The sequence below is a fragment of the Dreissena polymorpha genome, chromosome 6, assembly GCF_020536995.1.
Source record: "Dreissena polymorpha isolate Duluth1 chromosome 6, UMN_Dpol_1.0, whole genome shotgun sequence".
NCBI lineage: Eukaryota > Metazoa > Mollusca > Bivalvia > Myida > Dreissenidae > Dreissena > Dreissena polymorpha.
Genome location: NC_068360.1, coordinates 39,053,691 through 39,065,756, shown reverse-complemented (window position 1 = coordinate 39,065,756; position 12,066 = coordinate 39,053,691). Strand labels below are relative to the sequence as shown.

The following is a 12,066-nucleotide window of genomic DNA, read 5'->3' as shown; positions in this document are numbered from 1 at the left end:
ATACCAGTATCTTTTCGATTTTGTTTAAAATAATCGGCCAATATATTAATATTAATAGTAGAAAAAAATCGTTCCATGTAACTTCATTGAGTGCCTTTTACACTGAAATTACCGACGCCCTTTGATGATTTGCATCAATACTTATCTTGTATTATATATCTACCAGATGAATTACTCTACTGCGTCGTTTCGAACGTATTTTCCACTGTTCTTATTCAGGTAAAGGTTACTTGTTTAGTGTACTTGTTTATTAGGTAACTTGCAAACGAGTGTAATCCCCATTTCGAACGTTGAGTTGTCATTTGGTTTATGATTAAGGTTTATTTGAATTTAATGGATGTAATCTTGTTTTAGTTTGTAAACACGTCAAACGCCCCATAGTATTGTTGTAACGAAAGTGGGTTACGTAACGATGATCAAAACGTCTAACTGTTGGCTTGTTTGAATATAACTATTAATTTCATTCTGTTTTCATCGCATATCTTCGTAACACTGTCATTTATCTAATCAAATCGGTTGATACATAGGTTGGTAAAATTGTATCTTATTCAAATGCTTCTTTTAAATTGATTTTAAGTAGTTTATCCCCAATACGGCATGATCATTCAAACAAAGAGCTTATTAAAATGGAAAGCAATGTGGGAAAATAAGTATGCACAGTTACCTCATTTACGAACAAAAATAATTATTCTGGAATTAAATAGTTTCTCTATTTTATTAAAATTCAAATGTTTATATTTCGGATACTGTTTTATACTATTATCAATATATGTTGACCATCTTACAACTGTGTATGTATATTGGGTACGAGATGACTTTGGTTGACCAAAATGGGTTTGAGATGATCACAGTATGTGTTGAAGTTACCTAACAGGTGTCTTCAAACAGACACATTTAATGAAGATTTTTCTTGTATAGACTTAAATGGTAGATCGATCTTGTTTTTATTTGCATCTATAATGTGTAGGTCAGTGACCCAGTGAATGTTTATGGTTTGTCACTCAGGGGTCCTGGGTTCGATCCTCACGTGTGGTGCTGATTTTGTTCATGGGAGTTTCCTCTGGCGAGACTGCAGAGCCCTAGCCTAGTACTGATGAAACCCAGGAAGCATAAGTGAATCTTTGCCTTAATATAAGTTAAATACACGGGCAAAAACACCATACAAACAAACACATCAAGATGTTAGTACATGTAGGATAATGGGGGGGGGGGGGTGAAGATTTCCCATAAAGATGGTACTTAGATAATCAAAGCAGATTAGATCATATTTCTGTGAAAAATGTATAGAAACTTAGATCAGCAAGTGTAATATCTGACTAAGTAACAGTTATTATCTCTCGAATCTATGATTATACTACAAAATGGTGACTTTTTTATAAATAAAAAATAATGTACCTGAATACATTTGCAGATATGAGCCAACAACAAAGACCAGCTGCTCTTTTAAGGCAGGCAGCAGATGTGTTGAATGTCAACACATGTGACAGGAGAACACAATACCAGCACCTACACCAGTAACCTCTGTCAGAAGCTCTAGTACTGCAAAGGCAATTTTTGCATCCGACATTAAAAGCAGGAGGCATGGACATGCAAATACAAGAACTATGGCAGTGTCAACACTGGACTATTACACCTAGGTGTAATCAGGTAGGCATCACTAAAGAGGCCTGTGCTAGATATTTTGGAACTACAGTCTATACCACACTACTTCTTTTTTAATGTAAATATTTTTATTGTTTCATAATATTCATGCATATACATCTTATTTTACTGTGCAAACTTAAAGTAGTTGTTTATAATTGAATACTTCCTAATTATTGTTTACAAGACTTTCCTGTACTTTCAATTTGTTCTTGAAACTCCCTACATAATTAATGATTAGGAAAATGCTTTTAGCAGCGAACTCTAAAAAGGTTTATGGAATGAGTTCCATAGTTTAGGATATTTTAAGCACTTTTTAATTAAAACAAAATAATTCTTAATTGTACCCGTCCTTTTTCAATTGGGCAAAGACATTGGTGCAATACAGAAAATCAGATTCCACAAGACGGCACTTAAAAGTACTGTATACAAATTAACATGTGTATCTAGTTGAGTCAGGTTCAAACTGCACAGGTTATACCGGTAACTCTACTGGTATCAGTTATAGAATTACAATGTTTTTTTTGCCCTTAAATCCAAGTTTAATTACTATAATAAGTTGTCAGTTATACAATTGCATATACTTAACGTTTCTTAATAAGGCTTTAGCTCTTGCATAAATCAAGCTAAATATTAAATTATTTGAACCTTAACAAGACAAATGTGTTGCATTCACTTTCCTACTGTAAATGCAGGTTCCTGGTTACAACTAATGACCACCTGTTGAAGGAACACCAGCACAAAGGTGAATCAGATTTACTGAAGCTACAAGCAGCTTAAGAAAACCTTCAGGGACCAGTCTAAATGTTCTGATAATGATAATAGAGTATGTTATGTGTTTTATTGCTAAGAATTTTGGCTACTCTGTATCCAATATCTAAGTGGTATTTAATTAAGATTTAGAAAAAAATAAGGCTAATCTTAATAAGAAATATTCTGCTAGTTGGAACATATTGAACTGTTTATTCAATCATGCAGCAATTTGTTGTTTGCCATTTGAGAATTTGGCATGCTTAACCTCAACATAATATTAGAGAAATTGATTTATTTCACATACTTATTATATATATTTTACTTATATTGCAATGATTTTACAAGCATCTTTTTCACACATCTTGCAGATTAGTAAGCAGATATGTTTTTGCTAGATTTCAATGGTGTAGTTTTTTCTTGCCTTTCTATTTTGTTGTGCGGACATTTAGACATTAGTTATAGTTTGTTTGCAGTGAACAGCCTAGGTTAAGAAGACCTGGTACATGTATTCAATCAAATTGAGCCGCGTTCTAGGGAATTTTGCTTTATGCATGTGTATGAAGTGTCGTCCAAGATTAGCCTATGTGGTCCACACATGCTTATCTGGGACAACACTTTCGGCCTAGACTAGATTTTCCTTTTCAAAATACTTTCTTTGAACGAAAAATCTCATAAAACCAGAAAGTGTCTTCCCTGATTAGCCTGTGCGGACCGTACAAGTTAATATGCGACAACACTTTAGGAACATGCATCAAACCCCATTTTTCCAGAGCAAGGGTCAATTGTATTTATTTCCTTTCAATATTCACATGCCCTTTATTTTAGGATCATACAGATTGTAAATGGCTATTTATTGTAAGCTGAATATTCAGTGATAAACAAAAAGTGTCATAAGATCTTTGTTAAGACAGGACCCTGAATTCTAGCATTTAATGAGGTTATGTGCTTTTCCACACTTATTCTATGTCTTTTATAAGTAAAAGGTGAACACTAGCAACAATATAATTGGCTACCAAAAACGTTTCAATTTATATTACTTCTTTTACACGAAAGAAGTTAACATGTGCAAACAAAAGTTTGGCAAACACAATGACGGGTATTAATTTTTTGTGATTTTATGCATTTATTTTACACAAATTATATAACCATGATGAAGTATATGTAATTAACAAATATAAATCAGTTTATTTATTGTTCATTCAGGCATTTACATATAACCAGACAGTAGTGCAATCTCACATGTATATGTAGGTTTTTAACTTATATTGCACCAGTGTATCGATTGTTTTAAAAACAATTGTATGATCATGTTAAAGTTGCATATATCTAGTCATAAGCAGTATGTGTGGGATACACTAGCAACAGGACCAGAGTGATCATTTTGTTTTCAGATGATATTTATGTAATGTGTGTTTCATCCTCATATGTATTTAACCAGTATGTCATGTAATACATATATTTCCCAATAAAATTGTAAAAACGGTTTTTCAGTATTTAGATTATGTTGACACGCTATTTCATCATGGATTGCTTCATCCACAGTCATTACAAGACACACAGCAACAACATAATTGAGCCACGGTCTTGGAAAATGGGTCTTATTGCATGTGTGTCAAGTGTTAATCAGCGATGAAATTTTACCTAAATGAAATTGTTCGATAAAAAAGTCTCTGGCGGAAAGTGTTGTCCCTGATAGGCCTGTGCTGACGGTACAGGCTAATCTGAGAAAACATTTTGAGTACATGCATTGAGTCATATTTTCCCAGAGCCAGATTCAAATTTTAAAGAAATGCACTATTAAAAAACATATCCAATGATGAGCAGCAATAGTGGTTTGCAATTTATTGAAAATCTCATAATTGTTCAAATAAAACAGATTTATTCATTATTTACAACAAGATGCAATCATCTTTCCAAAACAACAACAAAGTTGGCATTTCATGTAAACTTTAAAAGTTTTCAAAGATAACAAGCTGGTTAATATTGTTTATAACTTGTTTGAAATGTGGTAGAATATACTTTTAAAGGGAAAATAAACCAAAAAACTACAAGAAAATTTAAAATCAGATGTACTTAAAGTAGAGGAATCGTTCGTAAAATGATTAAGGGCTAGTCTATAGATGCATTTTAACATTATTGTTTTCACAAGAATAGCTGGATGTGGATGTTCTTATATTGCAGTGATATATTGAATGCTTACTTAGGTGATCCTCACTCAATGCCGCATTGTCATGACAAAACCTCATAAACTTTAAAAACAAACACACATACAAGATACGCGCTCACCTTGGTCATAAGGGGTGTCCAGAACCCACTATTGGAGTTATTGCTGGACGGAGCCCCCTAAACGACACCATACAGGGCCTTGGTTTAACATTTTAGAAGATCAGCATCGCCCTGAACGCATGCTTAGAACATTGGCAAGCACCATTGGACACAGCCGGATCTGCAATAACACAGCAGACAAAGGATTTTTGATGGCATTCACAATTAGGCAAGAACATATCTAATTTACTCATCTCTTCAAAGTCTTTTTTCATGTTAAAGGGAAAAAGAAACAATACTTGACTGATTAATTCACTTGTTCAAATTTAAACATGTGGCATAGTACCTCATTTTTATGCTCCAGGATCGAATGATATATTGTATATATAGTATATTGTTTTTGGCCTGTCTGTCTGTCTGTCAGGTCTGTCAATACTATATAAATTGAACGCTGAAATTGCTTAAGCTAGTTTCAACAGAGACACGTTAAGCTTTTAAGTTCCAGTTATAGCGTAAATAAATCACAAAAAGTAGAACTTACCTGGGTATCATTTTTCTCAAAGCGTTGCATCATTTTTCTCAAAGCGTTTACAAAGGTGTCGATAGTGGGAATCCAAGCAAAACAATAGGCATTATGTCTACGGGTAAGTTGTTTACTCTATCACCGCTTTTTACGAAGGATTTCAGAAATAGTCGATGTATCACGGTTGATACCGGAGATTTTGATTTTGATGTTAAGAGTGATCTCCCGGCAATAGTAATTTACGCTAAAATTTTCGCTGGAATTAGGTTTTTTAATACTGGTTCCCCTTTCAGATTGTGAATTATTTATAATGGCGGTGTATGCAAAACCGAAGACTAATTCTTAATTAAAGACGCACTAGCAATCGACTTAAGAAGTAATATAGATCCTTAAAGATATTTACAGCTTGTTAAATTTAGTAGCAACATAGCCAAATGCACATAGCTTAACAAAGAACGCCGTTAGAATAAGCATAAATACAAAATCCAAAAGTTCAACTGCAGTTGTCAATAACACACACGAAGTAAAGATATATATTAATTAATTATAAACTTATCAACATTGAGATGAAATGTTTGCAAAGCAAATGTAACTAGGCAAAATGCAAAGACCGTGTATCAGAAAGCATATGACAGTAGTTAAGATGAGAATGTCATTTAACATCATGCATGGACTGGCGGATATTCCCTTCCATACAGTCCTGTATAACGCGGTGTTACTGAAACGTCGTAAAGGTTTGCGCTGATAAGCTATGCATTATGCGTAACATATCAATATTGAACAGTGTTTGGTGTATCTAATTAAACGTTATTTTGCATAATATCAACGTTCAGCTATTCTTTAATGAACGAACTAACGTCTTATTTATCGGTTGAAAAACATGCAAATAAATATTATTACAATAAAAATATGCTGTCTCCTTTGTATGTCCCCCACCACTATAGTGGGGGACATATTGTTTTTGTCCGTTCTGCACCCGATTGTATAAACAGTTAAACCGGCGGTTAACGACATACCGGCGGTTAAAAGTCGGTAACTTGTTGGTTACTGGTCGGTAAGCGTTTGCATAAAAGTTGGTTAGTTATACCGATCGGTTAAAACCCAGTTAAAACATACCCTGCTTCCCGAGGTGGGTAAGAACAAGTAACCGAGAGGTTACTTACACAAAATGGCCGCGGCGCGCGACATTATAAAAGCTAACCATCGACGACCTTCACAATTTCGACGAGTAAACAGACAATTGCAGCGACTGACACTTTATTTAACTTCATTTACAGGGTAATGCGATTTCCGACTTCGGGCGACGACTTAAGGACGCACAGAACTTGTTTGTTATATTCTGTTTTGGGTATGCCGTGTGTGATCCGATGCATCAATGGCGCCCATGTTTAAATCATTTCTCCGAGAACAGGGAACGACAAAAGTACAAACAAAAACCAAAACGCGTTCGAACTAGTCTAGCATCTTACCTGTAATAATTTAAAATCCATAAATAATCCATTTTATTCAATAATTGACGATTTTGCATCTAGGGTCTTTAATAATTATTTTAGCATAGTTAAATAAAGACCCTTATGCCATCCTTTCACTATATTCAAATGAATTTATGAATTCGATAAACTTTCTTCTTCGTCACACGCTACGTCATGTAGTCTACACAAATGATCCGGAACAGTTTATCAAATAATAGTCGTTGGTAAACTCGGTTGCATTTGCAGATTTCTGCATACAAACATATGTTTAAACTTGCACACTGTTTAGGCCTATTTGTCTATGGTAAATGCCCAAATTGTACAAGAAAATAATTTAATATGTAAATACACAAAGAATGGAAAACATTCCAGTACACAACAGATAAATGAGTGGATAATACCCGTGTACACAATGGGACATTCCGAATTCCAGTGTGGTGCTATTTTTACCATCTTATACTTGACACATCTCTATGCCTAACGTGAATAAAATCGGAAAGCAAATATTGCAGAGTATTACTGAATTGTGCGATATTTGTATGGCTTGTTGTGCATTCTAAAATGTAAAAAGTATATGCACGGATTATAAACAATGCACATAGCACGAAATGAGGAAATTGTGATAAATTGACAATGCAAATATGTCGATATACAGTACATGTACATGTAAAATAAGTCGCGTTTGTAATAAATCGTCAAAAACACTCGCACTTTTCTCAATTGCAATATGCAAGATTTGACTATAGGCAGAGTGATTTTCTGATGTAATTATAAGTTAATTATATACTCAGCGTCGTGCTTTGAATATGTAAAAATCGTTATTTGGCGAAAGATTTTATTTTATAACGCAGTCATTAAAACGGGCTAAAGCTAAATGAGAAAATAGGCTAGCATGCAACGACGACCATGTATATGTTACATCAATTAAAACAACAAGAAAGCAGGCGTCTTTGCAAACACTCTCTCGCCGTTGAAAGAACCTGGGATTCCAATAAATGATGCAAATCCCGACATCATCATATTTTTTCCCTGGTCATATGTTCGTAAATACTTTAAACAATTTAATAAACTCATAGTGAAATTGAACACTTTATTTTATTGTGAATTCATTTGTAAATGAATTTGATAAAACAATACATGTCGCTGTTTGTTTTGTGTGTTAACGAAATCGAAGCGTGACACTTCGCGCGAAAATTACGTCATTAGAAAATGCATTGTGGGAATATTTTAGTTAAATTTACCGATGGTTGAATTCAACTTTGCGCGGTAAGGTTACTTTGTAGTAGATATTGTTTATACAATCGAGTTACCTTGAAGGTTACTAAACCTGAATAACCGCAAACTTACCTAGCGGTAACTTTAACCATCGTTTATACAATCGGATGCTGTTGGTTTGTCGGTTTGTTGCTTTGTTTGTGTGTTTGTTTATTTGCGCCAACTTTAACATTTGCAATAACTTTTGCAATATTGAAGATAGCAATTTGATATTTGATATGCATGTGTATCTTATGGAGCTGCACATTTTGAGTGGTGAAAGGTCAAGGTGAAGGTCATCCTTAAAGATCAAAGGTCAAATATATGGGGACATAGTGTATCATAAACACATCGCTTTTTAAATATTAAACTTACAGAGATAGCTATTCAATTGACTTATAGTTCAGTATATTGCGCTTGACATGAAAGTAAATATATATTATTCGGTCTCATGTGAAAAACCGGGCTAAATGCATATGCGTTAAGTATCGTCCGATTTTAGCCTGAGCAGTGTGCACAGATATATCCTGGATGCTTATTTCCGCCTAAACTGGATTTTCGTAATGAAGAGACTGCTTTTAAATGAAAACTTCCATAAACGCCGAAAGTGTCATCATTTATCAGCCTTTGCGATCTTATTAGCCCAGCTCATACCCAAAATAAAATTTACGATTATCAAAATACCGTAGTATAATTTTCACCGAAGTCTAAGAATATGATAACTTAAAAAATTCCGGACATACACTTTAAGAGGCAATACAAATGCCCTGTAATGTTTTGTTCAAGGACATTCTATTGCGCCAATGTGATGCCTTTTCACCCGAGCGACCCAGCAGGACTGGTTGATGCAAGAATGACGATGTCTGAACATATCGGGCAATCGATCAAATAAGCCGGGCTCTGTGAAAACTGGGCTTAATGTGTTTGCTTAAATTGTCGTCTCAGATTGACATGTTCAGTCCGCACTGGCTTATTAAGGAAGAGACTTTCCGCCAAGACTGGATTTTTGTGAAGAAGAGACTTCATTTAAACACAGAATTCTAGAGCAGCGAATAGTTTCGTCCTTGATTAGCCTGTGCGGACTCAATTGGCCAATCTGAGACGACATTTTACGCAGATGATTTAAATCCGTTTTCTCAGACCGTTGCTTAAATAATCATAACAATGGAAATCAGCAATACAAACATTTAACTTCGTTTAATCATATTTCTAAGTAGCTTGCCGAAACTAATTTGCATCTTGTTTGTGACATTATTGTTATTGTGATACCCGTAAGCAAGGCTTTTGCAAAACGTTGCGCCCTGGGAATCGTGACTGTATGCATCTGCGCCTGTGCGGACAGCTCAGCCTAATCAGGACTGGCCCTTTCCGACTTCATGGTATTTTTCGTTCTTCTCAGCTAAATCCAGTTTCAGCAGAAGGCGTCTCACTTGATTTGCCTATGCGGACTGCACAGGTTAATCTGCGACGGCACTTTACACACATGCGTGCGGCCTAGTTTTCAAAGAGCGAGGATCACATATAATCATAGATGTTCCGGAAGAATTTTACCTCCTATAGAGAGAATCCAAATCATTACAATATCACTAATTATACTCCTTTAGTTGACGTTCCGGCATAATGCCTTTATCAAAACAAAGAAAATTATATGTTAACTACATTTTTACGTCTTTTTACTGCGCAATTTACTTAATAAAGAAAATGTTTTTAAACGTCAAATGACGTTGTACATCATAAATAACGTTATATAAATGGCGCCAAAAAATTAAAACAATTCGCCAAAAATGAAATAACTTTAAACACTCACATATTTTGTCTCAATCTTATGTCAAATATGTGCTTTATATATTTAATAAATTGATATTTAGCAATAAAACAATCATCATCATATTTAATTATAATTTACCTAAACTTGCTATCATCAATTAAATAGGGTAAACTTATTAAATGAATTTAACTATTTCAATCCATATCAACGTAACATATTATTATGATATTTGATTAAATAATCATATATATTTGCTATTCTATATATCATATACACATTATGGATAAGATTACAACATCAGCAATATCGGTTCTAAATCGTGTTTTTCCTCTCCTAATCCTCCACTTAGTCTGTTGTTAGAGATCAATGAATTATTTTTTTAGAATGTGTGGACTGGAAAACCACGATTTACAAAAAACTATTTAACTAAAATAATATACTGAAGGCGTTTTGAAAATGATTGATCTTTGTTCTTTGTTCTTTTTTCAGTTCACTTGAGTGAACAGTAAAATTGATACTGGGATTGGAAAATGGATACACACTCCTATTCACGAGGTTAATGGAATGATAGCACAGATGTTGTTTATAACTAAACATTTATCTCACGGCATTGTATAAATGCATGCAAAACTCAAAAATAGATTTCAATGAAATGAACCACTATGACCATCTTCGTATTAGTCGTCTTTTCACAGGTCATATCCTCAGCGTTTCTTTAACAATGTGAACACATTTTATCTCCTTAAAATGCCTAACTATCGAAGTAAACCATTTCGGTAGAAATGTTCTCTTTTGTATACAAAATATCAACGTTGATTTAGAAGGTGGTATAGAAAAAATCGGCGCATAATTGAACGCTGAGCATAGCATCACAATCTTGAGTAGTACAAGCATTGTCCAACATTTCATGTATACAATAATTTTCAATCGAATTTACACAGTTCCTCCGCTTTGAGCACTGACTTAAAAGTCGTTTAAACTTAAGCAACATATCGTAATTATTATTGTCTTATTAACACACTCCAATAACGATCGGTTATTGATTAACGATAACCGCTAGTAACATGAAGGTATGTTTAAACGGAAAGTGACAAATAGTGCGAAACGTAATGCTTGGAAGCTTATTTACTTCCGCCAGTGATTGTTTACTGTAGTTACTCAGGCGTTCAAACGAAATATTGTTTTATTTAAGAACTGAAGTGTTAAAATGAAGTCAAATAAATCGTCGGATGTTTCATAGTTGTAATTTTTGCTGAAAGAAACTTGCTCAAATCAGGGTGGATAATTGCTTCGGATGACTTGCGACCATTAGGGACAGTAATGTCTAGTACGGATTAATGAGAGCATGGTAAGACTATCTTCGTCTTTGATATAGTGTTCTATATTTTAAGGATTTTATAACTATCTAACCGGCACGGTACTATAACATATAATTTGTTCTGTGTAACGTTAACGGAAATCAAAACTACAGCGTAAATTTAATGCATTTTGAATTTAAATTTGATGTAAAGAGAAAAACATGACACGTTTCCAAAGTTGTTCAAGTCGTTTCGATCCGCTGTATGTGTAAGTAAAGAGAGCTGATATAGATGTATTCAATTAAAACTTAAAACAACTTTTTTCGGTAATAATTTGTGTGTAACTAACATTAGAAATTGCATTACAAATCTTCTTTGAAATCGCACAGGCGAGCGGTTGCATATTTTGTATCATTTATTATCATATAGTGGTTCACTACTTATTATTATGTTCGAAAACTTGGCCACGCCTCAAATGCAGCTCAGTTTTTTGGAGCAGGCCGCTTTCGCCCTCACTCAACATCCGTCTGTGGAATTGAGCATTGCATTCCAAAAGAATTCGTTTTACGTTGATGAACAATTGACATAAATAATATCCGTGTATATGCAAGATTTTCTCTTAACCCCCGAATTTTATTTTTTAAAGATGCTGTTTGGAACAGATTTTTCCATTTTAATTATTTTCCTTATTATGAATTAGAAAACTAAGATGGTTATGTTAAGTGATATTCAACTACAGACAGATGCTTAACTGTGACCATAGTTATTTGTTGATACTAACATTTAAGGACTTTCGATGGAGGAACTAATTGATTCAGCCACTTAAATCATAAGTGCTTGCAGTGTAAAATATGCTATACGTATGAATATTCTATTCGTTATCGTATATATTTGGTTCATACTTACTTAAATATTAAATACAATTTGTGTATTCTTCATTTTATAATATTTTATAAAATATATGCGATAATTGTTTCGTATGTATTTCATCTTTACAAAGTTTGTCGTTTTAACTCGGTGAAAAAGTAAAGTTAATTCATTACGTTTTTAAACTGTATCGTCATTGGGCGTATTTCGCGTCAAGTACTTCGA

The 12,066-nt window shown here is 33.9% G+C and overlaps 1 protein-coding gene across 1 annotated transcript in view; it reads left to right on the top strand.

The window, feature by feature from the left end:
• Positions 1–10,698: 10,698 nt before the first annotated feature.
• The window catches only part of LOC127833352 (peptidoglycan-recognition protein SC2-like), a 37,706-nt gene continuing 36,338 nt past the window's right edge, over positions 10,699–12,066 (top strand). Inside the window, exon 1 of the mRNA XM_052358545.1 lies at positions 10,699–11,024. The gene's annotated coding sequence lies outside the window, so the exon portion shown is untranslated. The remainder of the gene's footprint in view (positions 11,025–12,066) is intronic.